Source organism: Aulonocara stuartgranti, assembly GCF_965226115.1.
Source record: "Aulonocara stuartgranti genome assembly, chromosome: 18".
In the NCBI taxonomy this organism is placed as follows: domain Eukaryota; kingdom Metazoa; phylum Chordata; class Actinopteri; order Cichliformes; family Cichlidae; genus Aulonocara; species Aulonocara stuartgranti.
In genome coordinates this window covers 29,589,993-29,612,465 of record NC_138954.1, presented here as the reverse complement: position 1 = coordinate 29,612,465, position 22,473 = coordinate 29,589,993, and the positions used below count along the sequence as shown (strand labels likewise).

The following is a 22,473-nucleotide window of genomic DNA, read 5'->3' as shown; positions in this document are numbered from 1 at the left end:
GGCAAACACAATGCACACACACACACACACACACACACACACACACACACACACACACACACACACATGCACACACACACACACACACACGCCCAGTTTTAGCCCTTCTTTTTTGCTGGCTTTAGTGATGTGTGCATAAAGGAGACACAGAGGGAGAGACATATAGAAGTAAATGGGGGGTACAACATCTTTCACCCTATATATCAATCCTGCCTCTTCTCCCTGCTCCCGTGGCAACAAGACCCCACACACAACAACCAAACCCCAAATCATCAGCCCTCCCACCACCACATGCACACACACATTCACACAAGAGCAAACACACACTGTCCTTTGGAGAGCAGGAGGGGGCAGGTGGTCACATTGGTAGAGTATTGGGGGTTGTTAGCGTTTAGGGTTTGTGGTTCTGTGTGTGTGTGTGTGTGTCTGCATCACAGCTTGGTCATTGCTCAGCCAGCAGTCTATTGTCCAGTCCCATGAAGTGACTGTGAGGTCTAATTAGCAAGTTAACAAGTTAAGAGGTGGAGTCTGTCAAATGCTTGGCTCTTTCACCCTGAGGGTCAGCCAACCTCAGCTGAGCATGTATATGTACATGTATACGTTTGCATATATGTATGTGTGTATCTTGGACAGCATGTTCTAGAGACTGTCATCAGCTCTAGAATAACTTTTTACTGAGAAGCCAGTAGTGTAATAATCAGTGTGATGACATGTTGGATCTATCTGGGCATCTTTACCAGCTTTGCTGAGACTCATTTATACCTAAAAAAAAAAAAAAAGAGCAAAGTTTAAATTCCCATCTCCATCCTAAACTCCCTCCCTACATTCACTTGATTTTCTTATTTGCAGCCTAGATGCCCACAGTTTAATGTACTGCATAGAAGCTGAAAACAGTGTAATAAAGGTAATTATCACAGTGTAAGCTTTTAAACTATTATTTTCTTTAATGCATTCTCTTCTAACCACTCTCTGCACTATATCACACCTGTACCATACTTTCCATCCATTCCACATGAATAGGTGATCCATCTTTTCCCTCTTCTCTTCATCGTGCTCTCTCTTTCTCTATCTTATGCACTCTCTGTCTTTCTCCCTGTTAATCTGTCTGTCTCTATATCACTCCCTCAATGAACTGAAGCTCTCTACCTCCCACAAAGGCAGCACCATATTTCTCTTCTTAAACGTTGGAGGCACTGCACATTGTCTGCTGTTCTGTGGGACTTGCCTACAATAGGATTGGATGGCTCTGTGTGTGTGTGTGTGTGTGTTTGAGTATATGTGTGCATGGGGTCCCCCCAACCTCCCTTTAAGAAGACAAAGACCCCAATTTGTCACCTCATGTCCAGCTGTTGACCGGGTTGGTTCAGTTTGTATGGATGTGTGTGTTCATATGTGCAAGTGTGTATGTGTGAAAATGGGGTGAAGAAAAACGGGGAGTAGGCGGGGGGAGGAGGGGACTCTTTCTGCCCCAGTACAGCCTTTGAGGGGGGGTAGAAGGTTAGTAAGTAAAAAGAGGGTAAAAGACTTTCTGCCCCTTTTCTGTGGGAATGTTTGTGTAAGAGGACAAAGCAGAGGGCACTCTGTGTGGCTGTGTGTGGGAGAGAGAAAGTGTTTCGGGGGGAGTGGAGGACTGAACGGCTCTCAGGAGTGGGAGGAGTTTAGGCATACAAAACACCCCCAGCCTTCTGCATCTTCTTAATTTATCCCACCTTTTATTTTAAAAAATGCCAGGACTTCTGTCCTTACACAGGAGTGTGAGATTTTCTGTGTGTTGTGCACTTCTGTCTAGGTGTATTATATTTACTTTTCCAGATTTCTTTTGTACAATATAGAGTGAATTTAATCTGAAAATGCACTGATCAGAGTGTCCTTGGTTTTGATTGTCTAACTAATTTGGATAAAGTGTTGTTTGTGTTTTGAGCGATGCCTCCTGTTCAACTGTGCCACATCCAATTTCCTTAAACACATAACGTGTAATAACTTCAAAGTTTCTTAAGCTCAAAGATTTAACACATGAGAGAACAATCAACTTAAGTTACTTTGAAATTTTTCATATATATGAACTTGCTAATTAAACAGTTTTGAAAGGAACAGATTGCATTGATTGATACTGAACTCCGAGTTGCTCCAGATGCATTCATCAGAGCGTGAATGTCAGATACAAAGCACTTAGATGCAGAAATAATTGTTTGTATGAATGTGCGCGAATGGGCGAATTAGGCATGTTGTATAAAGCACTTTGAGTACTCAAGTAGAAAAACACTATATAAGAACCAGTCCATTTACCAATAAGGGTACTATTACTAATTATGAACCGTCTGTCAATCTAGCAAGATGACCACAGGCTCAGCTTTAGTGAAAAATAACAGATATTCTTCTTAATGAACCAAACTCATTCCACTTTTACAGCTTCTGTATTTTGTATCATATCCATTCTACCAAAATAGATTGAGGCAGGTTATTTAAGCAAATTAACAGCCTTCAGTTATTCAGTACATGACAGTCCCTTTTGCTGCTTGCATATCCCATTATGCTCCAGGTCTTCCTACACCTTAGCGCCATGCTGCCTGAGGCCCTCTTCGTCCCCTGGCTGGGCCCTCTCATGTTGTGACTCCCGACAACTTCTCCAATTTGCTCTGCTGTGTGAAGGGGCAGGGAACACATTGATATCTTCCCACCTACGCACACACTCAGGAGCAATCTTCTCCCTGCACGTGCACAGACACATGCACAAGCATGCACACACAGCAAAGTCATCAATATCCTTACATTTATAAATGATCTGGCCCCGGGATAGAGTTTCAAACCTGTGGGGCCCTTCTGCCCCCTGCTTGTGACACACACACACACACACACACACACACACACACACACACACTCAAAGAGTCACACACTCAAAGAGTCACACTCTTCATTGGTCATTGATTGCCTTCTCAGATTTAACACAGCTCCATCCGTTGTTTGAGCAGCAGTGGGGACCTCTGTCTCTGCCCATGTTCATCCCTGTGTGTGTGTGTGTGTGTGTGTGTGTGTGTGTGTGTGTGTGTGTGTGTGTGTGTGTGTGTTTGCATTTGTATTTGTACAGTCACATCAGCAAATTTAGCTACCCAGTGAATCAAGGTCAAAGGAGTAGCACAAGATTACCCCATATGGAAAAGATATATATAAATCTTATAAAGTTTGTATCTGTCTTTTGTGAAAAGCATACAAGAGTGAAAACAGATATAAGATCCCCTGAAAAATTATATAAATGAAACTTGTTTTGGATACTTACTAAAACAATATATGAAAGTAATGAGAAAGTGGCCACTTTCATGTGTAAATCATATAAGCCTTATATGATTCACTATACGGCCCTGCAACAGACTGGCGACCTGTCCAGGGTGTACCCTGCCTCTCGCCCTATGACAGCTGGGATAGGCTCCAGCGCCCCCCGCGACCCTGAAAAGGATAAGCGGAAGCGAATGGATGGATGGATGGATGATTCACTATACGAAGCAAGCCAAATCTGATACAAGTCTTTTATAAGTTTTTTCTATTTCTTTTCCATATGGGACCTCTCATGTTAGCCGCTTTGTCACGTGATTAACAGCATGAAAAAAATGAACGGAAAACAAGCAAAAGAGAGAGAGATAGTGGTTGGTGTATCTGTTTCAGTTTGTATGAGCCATCCACTGACTGATGTCAAACTTTCTATTTATAGTTTCAGATCATGTAGACACATAGATGTATTCTATGTTAGACTCTTAGTCCAATTCTCAGAGGGTTAAACTTTGCTTTCAAAGTTTTGCTTACTAACAGCAAAATACGTTTGGTTTTAAAATAAATTGTCACTGTCTTTAAATATTTAGCCATTGAAAATGTGATGTTACTGAATAAAATACTTTTTGGTGATCAAAATAAATACTTAGCATGCAGAATGCAAACTTACTGTAGATTACTGTAAATTATTACGCTGTAGACATTTTTTATATTCATAGATTATCAGTAAAGCAGGAATGCTAAAGTAAAGCTCTAAAATATAATGTAAAAGACATCAAAATGTAAATGTACTTGTGCTCACTGATACTCAAGAATAATGTCTAAAAGAATGCGTGCACTCAGTGCAGCCCACTCACAGTGAGATGAAGGGTGGAGGGGGTCTTGATATTTTTAACAGTAATTTGGATGTACTTATTGATTTCAACATGTTTTGCTTTTTTCATCAAACAGCAGTTTACCTCACTGAAATCACCAAATGTAACAAAACTGTTAACCATAAAATCCCTGCAAGCCTTTTTAAAATAAAGCCACATAGTGTTTGCCATTACCAGCCCATCTATACGCACTCGCTCTGCCTCCTCACACTCCGGTGTGCTGCGGCTCACTGTAGATTCCTTAAAACCCGATCCTGTCTAAATTTGCAGGCCTTTCCTCATTGATTTCCCCGGGTGAAAATAAGAGGATAGGAAAGCATGTTAGACGTCTCCGGAATCAGAGCCAATCCATTAGGAACGATCAATACACTGGCAGAGGAGAGAGAGGGGGAGAGAGAGAGAGAGAGAGGCGGAGAGAGGAAGACGTGAGTGTTGACAAAACCAAATAAATATAGACGCGCAAAGAGAGGAGAAATCAGATTAGTGTTGAGAGAATCTAAGCACAACACTTTTAACCCCTAACCTAACAATCTGTGTTTACACCACAGTAAGGAAAGAGGGGAGGCGGGAGGGAGGGAGACAGAGAAAGAGGAGCGCCGGGGAGGAGGGAGCTTGTGGTCGCGTGGACAGTACGTCTGTTCCCAACTTGAATTTAACAAGGCTTTTTTCTGTGTTGCTGGGTGGCATTAAAACTGTACACACACGCACACACGCACACACACACACGCACGCACACGCACACACACACACACACACACACACACACACACACAGAGTCAGACAGAAAATGCACATAACTGTTGACATGCGTGCTATTCACATAATTACTGTGGTGGGGAATAATGTGACTTAGGATTTACGGTCATCTTGCGGTGCCATGAAGTAAGTCTTTTCATATAAAGATCATTACATGGTTTCAGAGAGGCTGAATGTGGGAATATAGGCCATATGTTGCTTAGTAATGATTCTAATATTGTCTCTCTTTCTCTGTTTTTTCCATGTGCCTTGTTCTCCCTCTGTTTGGCTTCTCCTCACAGGTAAGTCCCCCCACCCACCCACCACCTTTTGTTCTTTCACCAGTCCACAGAATTAAACAAAAACATCACATTGCACCCAAGCTTAAAGCTGGGCTCCAATCTTGATTTGTAATGTGCACATACTCAAAAGCGGAGCATGCAGAATGATTCTGACACCCTCTAAATGAACACATAGTCCTCACATATTTATCCCCTTAAAGTAAATTGAACACATGGACATTACATACAATGGCAGAATGTGGAGAAACTGATTTTTTTGGATTGCACCTATAAAGTCTATATGGTACACAGTGTGTCATGAGCGCACCCCACCCTCAAGGTTTCACCCCTTACACACACATCATCATGGCTGTAATCAGTATCAGTGATATCTTGGCATTTGCTAAACTGAACATACGGTCTTTGCATACAGCAACGTTGTATTAATGATGCCAGTGCAAGTGCAGAAATGGAGTGTGTGTGACTGAGGGACACAAAAAGGTACGCAGACAGTCCCTTTTTTTAATACTTCATTTTGAGGTCACAGAAACACACACACACAAACACACACACACACATGTGCGCGTGCATGCTCGGCTGCTACCCAGATGGAGGCACAACCTGGCAGAAAATAGCTGCCACTGATTAAATATTTAGCCATCATTGAAGTGTCACGTTTTTGGGTGTTTGCTCTGCTGCCGAAGCAGTGATGCTTTCCCCAAAGAGGAGTGATTTGGAAAAATTTGTACTGCCAATAACAGTAATGCACACAAGCCAAAAGATTGTTAGAATTAGATGATATCTTACGACTTTATGAAATTTCTTTTGTTTTTTTGTATTTTTGTCAGTCATTCCTAGTTATATTATGCTTGTACTTTTCAAGATTTACCTTTCACCTTTGCTTGATTCACATTTCAAATTCTTCCTCTCTTCCTCATAAATCCAGTGTTGAGGTTGTTACTGAAAAAAATAAATAAATAATGTATTACACGTTACTTGCTTACTTTTCATAAAAGTAATGCTGTACGTTACTCAGTTGCTCACTGGAGAAAGTAATTTGTTACACTACTTGTTACATTATTAGTCTGTAAATGGACTTGAAATGCACATAATGTTATATAATTATCAGTTACATAGACCAGATAGTCCCCAAGACCAACACAAATTCCCATCCCATTGAGGACACACATACAATCTTTTTTTGATTTGTATGTATGAGCACAAAGCAACACTGAAAACAAGCCCCAGATCAAAAATAAAGACATGGTCGCAGAGATTCTACTATAGAAACATCCACAGGTGGAAATAGAGGCTACACTTCTCCGCTGGAAGCCTGACTGCTTATCACTGCCTTTGTTGCCTTTGTAAGTTAAGGGTCCAGCTGCTGGGCTAGGGTTGCCATACACTCAGCTTTTGCATCACTCTGGGTGCTTGGCTAGCTTTGTGTTAACATGCTGTCTGTGCAGATGCTTGCCAAGACCAAAAGTTGTGTTAGCAGCAGTTGTTCCTGTCCTGGACACAGTTTGTGTTTCACCATCGTACTCTAGTCCTTTAATGCAAAAGTGTCCACATCTCCACTCCTGAAAAAGCAGAAGTCCACGCCACTTTTTTCCTCCTTGCACACAAACTGAAATTAAAAGAAAAAAAGATTTGTTTGATGTTTTTTTTCGTTATACCCAGCACTGTATATATCTTATACTGGACCTTGGTGCAGCCACCCCAGCTCCCATGTCCAAAAGGTTTGAACATAGTAGGGACATCCCCAATCTTTAAGACCGTATAGAGACAAAGGTTAAAAATAAGAGTTTAAAAAAGAAAAAGCTACAATCTTCCATTTGTTTTATGAGTTTTATAATTACAAAGAGTTACTATAATGCTCTTTTTATCTATATTTTCTTTGGCAAAGAAGAAATAAATGCCTCCATTGGAGGACATCGTTGACATGTCCTCCACTTATGTAGCCAAATACACTCACACCCACACACACTAATGTACACATATTCGAGCAGACAGACATGAACCCTTCTCTGTTTGACACACAGACACTGTCATTGTGGGGTAATCATTGGCCATTAGGATACATGGAGAAAGACAACAAAGCAAAGTGTCTTCATAGCCGAACTGGTTATTTTCTTTCGCTCAATAACCATAAAGGAAAGGATGGTATTCAGAGAGCAGGCACTGTTAAGGTCATATATGTAGTTAACATCCACTTGAGCTTCCGATGAAATTATGTTATGGCTTTGTTATCCTGTTATGGTAAAGAGGAGGATGGATTCAGAGAATCAGAGACATTCACAGAGAAAGTCTAGACAGAGAGACAGAAATGATACTCTTATTCCTCTCAGTGTTTTCCCTTGCCAGCAAGCGAGTCACAAACACCAACTGCCAGCTTGTGTTTGAATTGAAGTCCAAGTGCAATGAGGCATCTAATACAACTTAATAGGATATTCTGTATACGAACCATCTTTTGGAGCATATGGCTTAAAAAAAAGTCAGATTGAATACAAGACAATGTTTGAATACAAATCTATAGGTAACGACATCAGTATTTCACGTTGAAAACGGGAACCATCTATCAAAGTCAGGGTTGAGGAGAACGCCTCTTCACTCTTCAATATAAGTCTTTGATGGGAACAACATGGTAATGCATAACGATCGCTTGAATGTGATTATCTGCCGGAGGGGGTGGCCATCTATTTTCAGACTGTAGAGGGTTTGAGTGTTTTTAACAAAGTCAACCCAGACACTGGCACAAACCTCTACTGTTTGAGAAAGGGTCATTTTTATCCTCAGTATCAGCACCAGCATAGGCACATATGCTGAAAGCAACAGATGCTGGTTTTCAGCTAGTCACTCCCCTGGAAAGTGTGGCCATTCAGTTGTGCTGAAATACTCAGTGTTTGTTAGTTATGTGAATACAGTGGAACCCCGAGTTACGAAATTAATTTGTTCCAGAGCACCTTTTTCCATCGCCTTTTGAGTGAGGCGATGCTGGCTGAAGACGAAGTTCTTGGTGGAGGAGGAGTTGGCGGAGGATGAAGAAAGCATACGTATGCATTAGGGGTGCAATGATCCACAAAATTCACGGTTCGGTTCGGTTCAATACTTTGGTGTCACGGTTCGATATTTTTTCGATACAAAAAAATGTTCATGCTTTTTTAATTTGTCATTTATTAAAATTATAAATATATATTTTAACTCAAACGTACAGTTTTTAAATTTAATGTTGCTGAAACAACAAAGGGATAAAATAATAAATCTATCTGATCGAGAAATCACTCATCTTTGGAAAAGAGAGTTTATTACAGAGAAATGGCTCTTTCCAAAATAAAAGCTATACCATACGCTTCTTCTGGGCTATATTCTCAGCAGCATATTAAACATATCAGGTCCCCATGAGGAGAATCACGTGCTAACAGCTGTCTAAATGACTCGGGTAAAGTTTATAGCATGCGTGCTTGTTGTTTTTGTCTGCTTCCACTTGTCTTTGCACTAGGATGATGTCGGAGTAAATGTGCAGTCATATTCATTGTGTTCCCACTAGTGCTGTCAGCGTTAATCTGAAATGAGATGAAATCTCCGTTAACGAGCTACCGCGGATCGCCCCGTGCGTGGGGCTGGGCGGCGGCAACACGTTAACGAGCAAACTACGCTAACACACTAGTTCCCACCAGTGTTGCCAACTCCACAGTAAGGAAAATCGCTATTGGCTGTCCTAAAAGTCGCTAGAAGTCGCTAAATGACGTCATCGCCTAATTTGCACAATTGGTCATGCTAATGTAATTGTAACCTACGCTGTTGGAGAGAGAAATAACATCATGGAAGAGAGATAAAGTCAGTAAAAAACGTCTTAAAAACGTATAAATCCATTTATAATTTATATCTTTTAGCAATTATTGTTTTTTAATGTCACAATTCCAACCCTGCTCCTTTATCCGGGCTTGGACCAGCAAAAGTGACCCGAAATAGGCACTCTGGTGGAGTTACTTTGTGTGTATGTTTATAAGTATTTTAAAACCTTGTGGTCCACAAAACAACATAACAGTAAAAGAACTGACTGCGTTACAGTCAGTGCGGGAGCAGCGGCTTCGTTCATGCGCGATTCATTTGCAGTTTGGACGCATAGGTTTGAACGTCTCCTGCCCTGATAGCAGCTGGGGGAGGACTATCCTCCGCCTGTGAGCGCTTTGGCATGGGCGAGGTGCCCATGGCAGCACCCGCTGCTTATTGAGAGTAAGAGTGATATGCGTTTTCACGTCAAAAAGTCATAAATAAGGCTCCAATAACACCAGAAGAAGTCGCCAGATTTGTCGCTAGTCGCTTTTTAGAAAACAAAGTCACTAAGGGGTCTGAAAACTCGCTAAATATAGCAACAAAGTCGCTAAGTTGGCAACACTGCTTCCCACCATGTAATTGAGCATTGCGTGGCACATCCAACATAGTTTTACTTTTGTCCATGACACGCTTACCTTCAGGGTCATACTTCACATGAAGACCAAAATAGTTCCAAACGCCAGATGTGAATGAGGGTAGGGGAGGTTCACTTTGCCATGTTGCAAGGAGCTTAGCTTCTGTCTTGCTAGCTCGACAGTGCAGCCTAGGCGGAGTAGTCGAACGCAGATCCACTGAGCTCTCAACACAGACAGCATCGTCAAAAGAAAAGTTGATAAAATAAATTAAAATTTTGTATTGTTCGATACATATCCGCACCGAACTGAAAGCACTGTATCAAACGGTTCAATATCGATACGAGTATCGTTGCACCCCTAGTATGCATCCATACATACGTACGTGTACATGTACATTATGGAATTTAATTTAAATTTTTAAAATTTTCTATTCTATCTATTTCGTTACACTGGCATTTTGCCGTACCACGGGCAGAAATATTGCCGTTAAGTGCCTTCGTAACTTTAATTTTTCGTTAAATGGGGTCTTCGTAAGCCGGGGTTCCACTGTATAAATGTGAATGTTGCAAACATCTAGTGTGTGAGATTTGTTCTAGATGCATACTTTATGTCTACAGGTGGGTGTGTGGGAGGGGGGGTGTAATTTATCCGCCTATCATATGATTGAAAATAAAGCCTTGAGATAACTTCTGTAAACAAGTGCTTTAATATAAAGGTAGTTATATAGTTATTTTACTTATGCCAAAAAATTTGATCCCAGTCTCATGTCTGTGAATTAGCATAAAGCTAACCATAAGTTTTTAGCGTAGCTTAGCATAGAGCATGGGAAACTGCTTATTAATTTATTTATTTTATTATCAGAAAATTTTAAGCTTTTAGATTAGACATTATCAGGACAGTGCGTGGATGTCACTAGAACTGATATTAGTCATTTAACTATTAACAATTATCAATAATAACTGCCAGTTCAGTTATCTTTAAGGTAGCAGCTAGAAGCTATAGCTAATAATAAAACAATGACTTTAATGTTGAACCTAACGCTATCAGTCCTACCTGTCTGTAACTACAGGGAGTTAATTTAACAGGACAACACAATTATTTTTGTCCGGAAAAGAATTATATTTCTGTTAAAGTCCCAGATTGAAGCAGAGAAAAGTCTACCAGCGACCAGATAAAAACAGTGGCAGTCTACCTTAAAATCTCCACGTGATCAGCCAAAAAATATAGTGGTAAGTCTCCTGAAGCACATGAAGTAAACAATAAAATATAACAGCTGAATCATTTTGCATGTACCAGTACAGTCCTGTTTATTTTGTAATTTTCCTGTTATTAAAAAAGCTGTCAAATATCTTTCTGGGCATCGATACCAAATTTGAAATTCTAGTACTAGATAAGCCTAGTAGAGTGTTTATATTATGAGATGGATAGATGGGAAAAAACAGCAAAACTAAATAAAATAAAGTGAAATAGAATGAAGTTTAAGACACAGATGGAGAGGAAAGAAGGAAAAAGCTATTAATGTTAGCTAATGATTGGGCCTGTTAATAGTCATCAGTGTTTTAGGGCGAATATTATGGTCATGTAACGAAGGCCTTGATTACTTTATTAGCCTCTTCAAGTCATTTGGCTAACACTTACCGATGTGACCCCCCCTCCTGAGATCCGTTTCCCCCCTTCCCTCCAAACCCTCCGCCACCATCACCTCCACCTTCTTCTCCTTCTCCCTTCTCATCTCCCACAACATAACCCCCCACCCCCCTATTTTTTGCTGCACCCAGTGATGATGAAATCAAATTAGGTGGACTAGATGGGCCTAAATCACGGCTCGCGTTGTGGGCCGTGACATAAAGAATGGCCGCGGCGAGGTTACCCAGAGTTCATGGCAGATAATGAAAGAGACAGGGAGGTAATAGCATGACGGAGTGGTGGGGTTCAGTATACTGGGGGTGGAGGGAATGGGGGTTAATACGAGGGGAGGGGTGGAGGTTCATTTGGAGGGTACCTGCCTATATGACCACTCCATCTGGTGAGGGACACTCATTCACCTCCTTCGTTATCTCTTCTTTTCTCCACCTTTTGTCTGCTCTTCTTCTTTTCTCTTAAGTCCCTCTCTCTTGTCCTCTCCTTCATCCTCTGCCACCATCTTTCTCCCTCTCTGTCTTTTTCCATCCATCCATCCTTCTTCTCCCTCTCTGTCTTGATAGTGATAAAGGTTTCACACTCAATTAAGTAAAGTATCACCTAAAAGGGAGTCTAGCTGGTGTTATCAGGAGACATTCACTAAGTACTTCAGTGATGGTTAGCCACTTCCATAATGGCGTATCTCTTTCAGTCTATTTGTCAGAGAACACCTCTCATATCCACTTTTATCACTGGACCTGCTTTAATTGACAATGTACATTGTCCCTCCCTCCTCTAAAACTACAACATGTTGTAAGGTCTTATTTGAAGTCTTGTAGGCAGCATGCTATTGAGTTGAAGTTTCCTGCAGCTCAGTCAGGGTCCTCCATACAAAACTGAAAAATATTCATAAGACAATGGACCATAGCTTTGCAGACATAAAAGGCTTTCCCAAAGTATTGCCTTCGATTTCAAAACAAACTGCTGTGATGGTCTACTTAAGATTTTCCTCAAATAGAGCCAAAGGTCTGAGTTCAAACTTTGAATGCAAACTAGCCTAAATTGTGCAAAAGTTTAGGGACAGGTCATTCCACATAGTTTGGGCAATATTTTCCTGAACTTGGGATGAAGTGCATCCATTGAAATAAGTCCCTAACCCAGACAATGAAAAACAACCCCAGACCAAAGGGCAGGAAGTGGCTGAACTGGACTGTCTGCATATTTTGACCCTGTTGTACAAATATACTGTACTCAACACTTCTGTATACTGCCCTGAAAGCAAATTTTAACACATAAAAGATTTAAAATTACTCTTGTTTGGAGAATTTTTTTTACTATTTCTTGAAAAGATGGTCATAGTAACTGTAACACTTGTCACCCACAACCAAGTATGATGTAGCATACGTGCATAACAATTTTACTCCCCAAAAATGGAGCATAAACTGTGCTGTCCATGTCAATATCCAGGTGCTTTTCTGTTATTTATTTATTTATTTTTTGTTTCAGGCTGCAAATATTTTTAATTTTTTCACATCACCTTTGTGTATAACACCTCTCCATCAACTTGATATAATTAACAGACTGGCTCAAAACTAGTATCGTTCATATCAAATGAAAAACGGAAATTATTAGTTCATGGTTGGATCTTGTTATAAATTTGACGTGGACATGATTAAAGAAACCCTTTTTTTTTTCTTTTTTTTTTTTTACAGTCCCACTAGTAGAATTTCAGTAATCTGCCTAATTGAGGGCTAATATTTTACTGGTGGCATGTGGAGTTCCACCATATTGGATAATCTTGTCATCTACAGAAGACAAAACACTCAATAGTTTCTCCAGAGCATTGCCAGATGGTCTCTCACAGGTGTGTTGAGTGTGTGTCTGTGTATGTGTGTCTGTCTTGGTAATTCTAACCCAACAAAACACCTGTCGCTGTTTACACTCTCTACCTCGACTGTTTTTTCCTCTCATTACAGAATACCGCCGCATGAAGTATCCTGTTTTCACACACGCACACAACGTGCTTTAAACATGCCACCAGTTAGTGCACTCCGTCACAACAACATGAACTGACCCTTGACCCTTTCCACAGAGATAATTTGCTTCCTGTTTCCTTCTTAATAGGACAGGTAGGGCAAAGAGATCACCAGGGTCACAGTGGATATGTTGGGCAGCTGCCAACCTACACTCCTAATTAGTGTAGCTGCTAGCTTGTAGCTCTATTTCAGCTTTTCAGGATAGAAATGGGGACAGCAATAGCAACCTTTTGGTTTCTTCTGACTGAAATGATTACTGCTCAGGAGACTACGCAACATTGTGCACTTCCCATAACCACGGGTCGTCAGCTTTTTATACTGAACGTTGCGTTTGCATTCTTCAGAGCACTGAGCGCTCTTTTTGTGCGTTTTGGTTCGAAATCAAGGAGTGTCTTCCTTCACCCTCTAGCTCTGCTGTGACCTTGGGACCACCTTGTCCTTCATTCACCAAACTAGGCTTTAATTCTGTAGGCTGGGGCGACCAAACGGAAATAAAAAGCCCATAATGTGTTGCCCACGGCAGGGGCTTGTTGACTGGGTTTTATTACAGGGGGGGATGAGAGTGCTTGATGCCTTCATTTAGGGCCCCGAGCACCCGGCACTGACAGCACTGTGACAGTACTGGTCCCTGTGGCACCGCTAAAAGAAACCATGACAGAAAGAGACACTCTTGCCGTGTGTGTGTGTGTGTGTGTGTGTTTGCGTGTGAGAGAGAGGATAATAGTGTCTGTGTCCTGGCTGTCTGCAGTCCAGACTGGCATGGTAAGACTCGCCTGTATAAACGCCCTCGTAAAGCTGACAGATAGACATATGTATGGATCCCCCATTAAATTTTACTACTAATCACTATGGATAGCCTGCCTGGCTACTAGCAGGCTGATGACTCAAACAAACCTGTACCCACTGTAGTACACAAATATGCATTCATGCGCAGACTATTTCAGAATAACACAAAAATTTACATCCATTTAGTTATCATTCACTATTTTTAGGTATTCATTCATTCCCCAACTGACTCACTATAGATCTGTATTGTACCCGTAAACAACCAACTGCCCAGCCCTCAAACTGAAATGCAGAGGTAATTTAGCTAATCTAATTAGCGTTTTTATATTACCAGTAATATTGTCAGTCTTATATCCTTATAGTCACTAGTAATAATAAAATGCTTCATACACAGAGCGATGACTTCCTGATATAAATTTGGCCGAAGTCCCGTTGCTGATAGATTGGTGCACCGCCTCTGTCAGACTGACTGGATTTCATCATTGATGATGGAAGGGAAATGGTGGTGATTCTTTCAGTTTTCAGTGAAAGAATCCGAAGACTGCTCGTCAGATTCCAGGGTAGGCCCAGGCGCTTGAGGATCACTATTTTAACAGAATGAGGAGATTGAGTGCATTTTACAGATTTAAAAATGCAAATGATCATTTGGTTACAAATGGTTACAAATGTATGACATCACATCATAAAGTAACTACATCACTGTTATCCACTATTTTCAAAGATATTCCAATAAATTCCTGTAAACTGTATGTGCTACACCATACAACAGTCAGAAGGACACAGCCACTAGATAAAAGTTATGAGAAATGAAGCAGTCTTCTTGTGGGTGATTGATCGATGCCTAAAAAGAGTTTAAAAGAAAGTGAGTGGACTTGTTACCAAATCTTTTGCTGGGTTTTTATTGAGATGTTCAAAAGTGCTGAATAACTCCTGCCTTCATGGAGATTTAAAAATGTTTAATTATTAATCAAATAAAAAGAAAAAACTTAATTAAGGGCTGGTAAGGACAGCAAGCTACGTTTTCTTGAAGGGTTTTTCTTTGTCTTCATTTTTTTTTTTTTTTTTTGCCTTGTTGGCACGGTTCAGTGTGGTTGTCCTTTCACTCTGTAAATTGTTCTGTGATCTTGTTTTTCAAATTGACATGAATACCAGTATCAGATCAGTTGTGGTGGTGACTGGCATTTTGTATACAATTTTTATACAACACCAGAAACATCACCAGATGTATTATTATCAGAGTCTGCAGTATACAGCTTAACCTTCAAGGTCATTCCAGGAATGAGATGAAGGAGTGAATATGCACAGCGGACATGTTGAAACTACTGCATGAGGGTTCAAACTCTACTCCATATATTTCACCATACAGCAGCATTATGCATTACCTTTCTCACACCCCAGGTCTAAGTAAAGTTCATCAAGGGGTTGGCAGACTCATAAAAGTCTATGTTGCGTATCTTAAGGCCCATCCACGTTGTGTTATAATGTTATCAGCTGAAGTGTCAAAAGGAAAAGCAGGGGTTGGGGGTGGGGAGTGCAGGAAACATTGTGAGGAAAAAAACAACAAGGTGGGAGGATGCATGTGAAATGTCAGGTTCCGGCTGCAGATAAACTAGATTCTTCATTGACCTCTTTGGTGTTAACCTTGCACTTCACAAGTAACAGGGAAACCACGGAATGGACTGGCAGCAAAGATCAGTCTGGAAATGTTTGCTGATGGACAAACATGAGTGAACACAGTCTATCACTTTATCCTCTTTTTATTACTTTTACAAGGTTTTTTTTCCCCCTAATACTTGTTTAACGGCAAGTAGAATAGAAGTTGTTAACATCTAACCTGACGTGCACCTTCTGAGAAACATAACTACACGTCGGGTCGACGATTCAAATGGTGTGGAAGGGATAAAAGTTAGGACGTAGAAGCTTAAGCTTCATTCATAGACATGTTTACCTGAAAGCTGGATTAATCATGTTTACTGCTTGGCTGGCAGTAAAGCATTTCATGCCGTATTGACTTAATAAATAGGCAAAAATTATCAAATTGTTACACTTTAGAGGAATTTTGCATAAATATCTCAGAAAGTTTGTCCATCGAGTCAAACCTGAGGCAAGACCCAAGCAGTGAAAGCCAAAAGCTTAACAGAATGTCTTCTAACTAAGTTAGTTAATTTGTCACTTTCACTTTACATAACATAAGCATGACAAAGCACCTGTTCTCTCTGCTTCTCTTTAATGTTTCTGCCTCTATCACTGGCCTCATTATCACTTACAGACTGCTTAAACAAATCTGTTATCTTGGCACACTTCACAGCTCCAAACCAGCAAGCCTTGTTTTTTTTAGCCCCAGGTTTTCTCTTTCTGTCAATGTTTCAGCAAGGAATGCTAGATATTTGAAAGAAGTGCTAGATACTAGCAGACTGAATACTAGCATACTATAAACCAGCCCAAAAGGTAAATATAGTTTAGTTAACTGTGTAATACAAAAATATAAATGATATTCTGCCATTAAAATAGGAAAAAAAAAGTTTTTTCTTTGTGCTCCCTACTTCCATAAATTCTCAGGTGAAGCTATATAACATAAGGAAAGCTAACGTCATTCTCAGTGTGCTCTAAAGGTTATCCAAATCAGCATCATTGGGGCCACTTTATTTGGCTCTGTAACGCCCTTGTTGGTTAGATGTGTGTCGCGTGCGACATACAGTGTGTGTTGAACGTGTGTTTGTATCTGGTGATGTGGTAGAGTAAATAAACACATCGTTCGGGAGGTCACGGAGGCAAAGGTGAAACAGCGGTTGCAATCGATACCCCGAGGGTATGTGTGGGCAGGTGGAAGCACTGCGCCCCTCCTCCCTCAGCCTTTCTTTTCCTAACACCGTTACCCCACTTGTTAGCCAGTGAGGGGCGACCCCACACACTCTCTGAAAAACCACCTGACTAATGGGCTGTAATGAGAGGTGACCAAAGAGGAGAGCTTCTTTAACAGCTCACCCAGGGGACTCGAGACTCTGTGTGTGTGTCCGTAGTTCATTCACTGCATGTGGATGTCTGTATGTGAGAGCATAGGTGCACCACGGATGACCCTGTTACAACGTCACCGTGTCCTAATATCATTAGTTGAGGCCAGCATGAGGTCGGGCTGCTGTACGTAGCGCATCCCTACTTACTTGCAGTAGAACCCAGAGGGTGTATTACTGGGGCGGATGACCTGGTGAGACATTTTCATTGTTATCACAAATTATTAACTGCATTTCCTCGAGTTACCTATAGATTTTATGGTGTAACAGCAATTTAGCTAGTCTCTGTTTTCCCAACAAGGCAAAGAGGAGAGGACTCAAAGGAAGGAATGAAGAAATTAGGCATCCAGGAGACAAAAAGTAATTAAATAAAATACAAATCCATTTTTTTATTAGATGCCAGAAAATAGTAGATAAATAAATAATACAATTTTATTTTGTTCACTATAAAGTTTCCAGCATGCGTGTTTGTTGTTTGTTGTTTGGGCTGAGCAACAATTGACTCAAAGCCAAAGATGCTTATTTCAGCAAAATTCAGAGAAAGTTGTTCTTTTTAAGTGCATTTGAGGAAGTGCGATGCAAATAAATACTTTTTGTTTCATATATAACCACCAAGTGCATACAAGTGATGCTGGAGTCAAGAAAAGTGGTTCTTTTCAGCAAAGCAAGGAGAGCTAGTTTCTTTCTTTGTAGTATGGCATATTATTTAGAAATGAATTGCAGTTTTAGCCTGAGTTTTGAGTGGAAATGGTAAAAGAGCTAAAGATTTTTGGCAATTTTGCTTGAGAAATGGAGCTTTACACTGAATCAGTTCTTGAAAAGTTTCAGAATTTAATGAGAAGAGAAGAGAAGAGAAGAGAAGAGAAGAGAAGAGAAGAGAAGAGAAGAGAAGAGAAGAGAAGAAACTAAACACAAATCTTCAGCGTTCATGTATCCATTCCCAATCCTCAAATGGTCACCGCTGATTGTGGGCTGTCTGTCAGTTTAATGCTCCAAGATTAGATCACCTACAGTATGTGTTGGCTAGGCCTGAACACCAATCCTGCTCCCTCTTTCCCCTCACTCCCTTCCCTCCCTGTCTGTCACCCTCTCTGAGTCGATAAGCCTCTATTCTCCTGTTTTCCTGATATGATCGGTGTCTTCAGAAGCACTCAGACCACTTTTACAGCAACCGCTAACTAGCGTTCCAGGCAGCTTGCGGCTATCAGGGAAAAAAATCACGCGGGCCTGTCTGACTACATAAGTGTGTGGCTGCCTCTGTGTGCACGTGCTCTCTTGTGCGCCACTCCACTCGTCCATCTAGCTGTCGGCGTCTATCGACCAGGGCCATCATGTGTGTTTTGGCCTGAGCGAGGCCACAGATGCTGCAGGGCTATTAGGTGCCCATTGTTTGTTTTGAATGGCAACGGAAACAAAATTGGTCTCATTCTGATCTTATTGTGGGTAACCCTACCTCTCTCTGTGGCCATGGGAGGCAAAAACCAATCCTAATTCACTTACCCCACCCTGACATCGGCTTTTCTAATGCTTTTTGAGGGATGAAAATATGGCGACATGCAATAAGTGTCGACAGTACAGAGGACTTAAAAGCGAGAGGGGGAGATAAACAGATAGATATGTATAGGGATGCCCAGATATTAAAAAAATAAAAGAAACCTTTGTTATTTGCTTTCTTTTTTGCTCTTACTGCTTCACTATTGCTCCATTCTTCTCAGCTACTTTCCTTCCTCTTTTTGACTGTCGCTCTTTCCTTTTCTGTCCTACTCATTTTTATTTACCTGTTCTCTTTCTTTCACTGCAACCAGAGCATGAGTGAAGCATTGTGAATGTCTTGTAATTTATGGAGTCCATAAGTGGAGCAGATTGATAGGGCTGTTTAAGTGGAACTTACCAAGACAGCGCTTTATTAATAAGAGACAGACCCTTAAAAAAATATAGCTTTAACCCGATTCGCCACCATTGGGCACATGTTGTAGTGCATATGCACTCATATATCTGTATAAACAATTAAACTTAAATGTTTATTGGTTATGATGTTAGTACAATGGCAAGCAAAAAGCAGCAAATAAACTGGGCCTTTTACTTTTATGACTTTGTGACTATATTGTGCTTCTAACCACAAAAACGTGGATAGGATTATACAAACTAGTGCTGTGCAATACTGCTGTTATCGGTCTGATATCAGCTAAACACAGAGGCATTATTGCCCATGCAGGAAATCACTGTGACTTTTACTTTCAAAGAGCATGTTTGAGGTGTAACTTTAACACAATTCAGTGGGTTACACACTGAGCTTAGAGGATAGGAACAAAATATCAATACCTATCATGCTAGTATCGATCCAATACCAATGCTAGCATTGGTATCGATACTATCGTTATCCACCCACCTCTACTACAAAGTGTTTAAGGAGATAAGTTGAAGAGAGAACTCGTGATTTTTTTCCCTCTGGGGCAAGGTACATACGGTGCATTATGGGAGCTGGAAAGCAGCCTTATTGTCCAACTATGAATCTCAAAGTCACATTCAGTGGTACAAACATATCTTTGTCCTTTTACACAGATTTCTCAAACCCACAGACACAGACTCGGACTAAGATACTTTTCAGCGCACTCTCTAATATCTGTTTGTTTTGGTGTTTAAAACACATATCAGGTCTTGTCTGCCAGGTCTCGTCCTGCCTGTCAGAATAAGCTTTCCACCCTCAACTCAGCAGCATGCAGCCAATCCTCACAGGCCAAAGATCTGGGGAGAAAGACGATCCTCCCACAGCAGCCAACCCTGCCCTCTCATCTGCCCTTCATACAAACACACACCAACACATATGCAGCCTTGCCCTCTCCTCTATCCCCTGCACACCCACTGTAATGATGTCTGTTGACCTCTAACACAAGGGCTGCCCTGGCAGATTAGTTTACAAGTGGCCTAGGGACTCTGGGTTTCAAATCTTAACCCAGATGATTTTCGTGCATTGATTATGAATCCTTTTTTTTTCTTTTCAATTTGGCCACGCCACCATTTTCAGGTCTGTCCACATGTTCATCTTTGTGATAGCAGCTAATTTTCAAACTTGTGACTGTCATATGTATACATGTTAAACAAAAGGAATTAAAAAGAAGAAAAATATATATGAAAGGTTTTCTTACTGATGAAGACCTTCTCCATGGTCATTTGGTTCAGTTTTATTTATATAGCACCAAATCACAAGAACAACAGTAACCTCAAGGCACTTTATATTGTAAAGTAAAGACCCTATAAAAAAAATACAGCGAAACCCCAGCAATCAGACGACCCCTTGTAGCAAGCACTGGGCAACAGTGGGAAGGAAAAACTCCCTTCTAACAGGTAGAAACTTCCAGCAGAACCGGGGTGAACCATCTGCCACAACAAGTTGGGTGTGATGGAAGGAAAAAAACACAAAAGACACCCCGAGTAATGAAGACAGAGAAGATTAAATGTATGTATTTCAAGCCCAAGGAGTCGTGATGACAGATTTCTTTCATTTACCACAGCAGCATTTCTTGAAATTACACTTCTTTTCCATATGTTACTTTATATTATATATTTTAAAATAGAGCACCTTCAGGTGATTGTTGTTGTGTATTGGCACTATTAAAAAAATGACCTGAATTAAATTAAATATTAACATATCAAAAGGATTAAATGACAGAAAGGGGTGTTTTCACTGGCCCAAAAAGTTCAAAGTGGGCTGTATGTGGCCCACGATGTAAAATGATTTTGACATCCCTGGCGTTGAAGTTAAACTGCCACTGCTGTTAAATCACATGAAGAAGCTGAGCTACGTGCATATACTAGCCAACACAGCAAACATAAGTAGCAGCAGTCCCTAAATACATGCTTAGTCACCTCTAACCAATATATGCATCCACACACACGCGCCCACACAGTCAGACATGAGCCATGATAAGTGGAAAGTGAGTAATAGCCCAGCAGTCTGGCAGCCAGCTGCTAGGCCTACTGTTTACATGCCAACTGATTACCCTAATTCCAAACGCATGCATGGCAGTTAGGCTGATAAATAGCCCCACCACCAACACTACCTTCTATTTCCCTATTGTCAGGCACTGCGGGCTAGTCAGTCGGCCGGACCCGTGATTCCCTCTTGATTATTCAATAAATAACCCATAATTCGACATTGATTGAGGCTGTGAATGGGTTTTGTGGGAAGGGAGGCGGGTGAGATGATTGGGGGTGGGTGCAATTGGTTAGGTGGTTGAGAGGGTATCGACCAGGACTGGTCAGTGTTTCGATGACCATTGGCTGTCGGGGTCACTGCTTTTCATATATACACACACACACACACACACACACACACACACACACACACACACACACACACACACACAGAACCACATTTGTATAGATGCACACACCTTTGCCTCAAGTCTGATGTGATTAGAATAAGGGTCATTAGTTCAGCCTCATTGCTTATTGTCCAAACAAAGATGTCCAAGACGAATGGAAGCTACTTAATAATTTGGGAGAAAGATGAGCAACACTGAGGCACGGCCATGTTCTCCTGCATGGTGCCTCCTTTTTTAGCAGTCATGACACTGAATTGTCTCTCCACATTCAAATAATTTCATTCTGATCACTTTGAACGCCGAGCAGAAAGTAACAGCTGAAGCGATTACTGTTTATACAGCTCACCAGTGTGTAGCTGGACAATGATTATAAACCCCAGCATTCTGTCGCATTTGCTGGCCTTAGGCCTATTATGTTAACAATCTTGATGAACATTGATTGCTAATTCTTATCTCTGCTTCTGGCAATATGACCTCAGCTCACTGGTTCAAAACTTTGCCAAATTATCCCCATTGCTTTTGGTAGGCACTTCACCGTGACATGGTTAGTATGGACCGTACTGAAACCTTCCCCCAAATGGATTATTCCGTTCTCCTAAGTAGGATGGATTTTATGGCGCTTGCCTGATCACTATCAGAAACCTTCTAATCGTTAGTGTGTGTATTTGTATGTGTGCGTGTGAGCACGTAAACCCCGCTGCCTTGATGTTGCCATTGAAGTGTCCCTGGCGTTGTACTTATTGGACTTCCCTGATGTTAGATATTGGAATATTGATCTTAGAGAATGTTTAGCTTTCACTCTTCTCTAGTTTCATTTATATGCTCACACAGCTGACGCCCGCTTCACACACAAGTACATGCTGCAGATGTGGCAGTACATGAGGGACCCAGATCAAATCAAACTCTCAATCAATGCTGGAGGGGAAAAAAATATCTGAGCAGAAGATTTAGGTTTCAGAAGGGATTTCACATGCAACATCTTGCATGTCTGGCGGGAGACTGGAGCTAGATCAAGTAAACAATAATCAATGGTGTAAAAAGTCTTTGAAAGGGAACAATTAGATTGCATTGTTTGAATTTCACTTCATTTAAAGTTGTGTGGGGCAAGCAAATGGCAATGGGTTAAAAAAT

At 41.0% G+C, this 22,473-nt stretch overlaps 1 protein-coding gene across 1 annotated transcript in view; it reads left to right on the top strand.

Annotated features, from left to right (window-relative positions):
• The window catches only part of rnf220a (ring finger protein 220a), a 192,356-nt gene that overhangs the window by 96,010 nt on the left and 73,873 nt on the right, over positions 1 to 22,473 (top strand).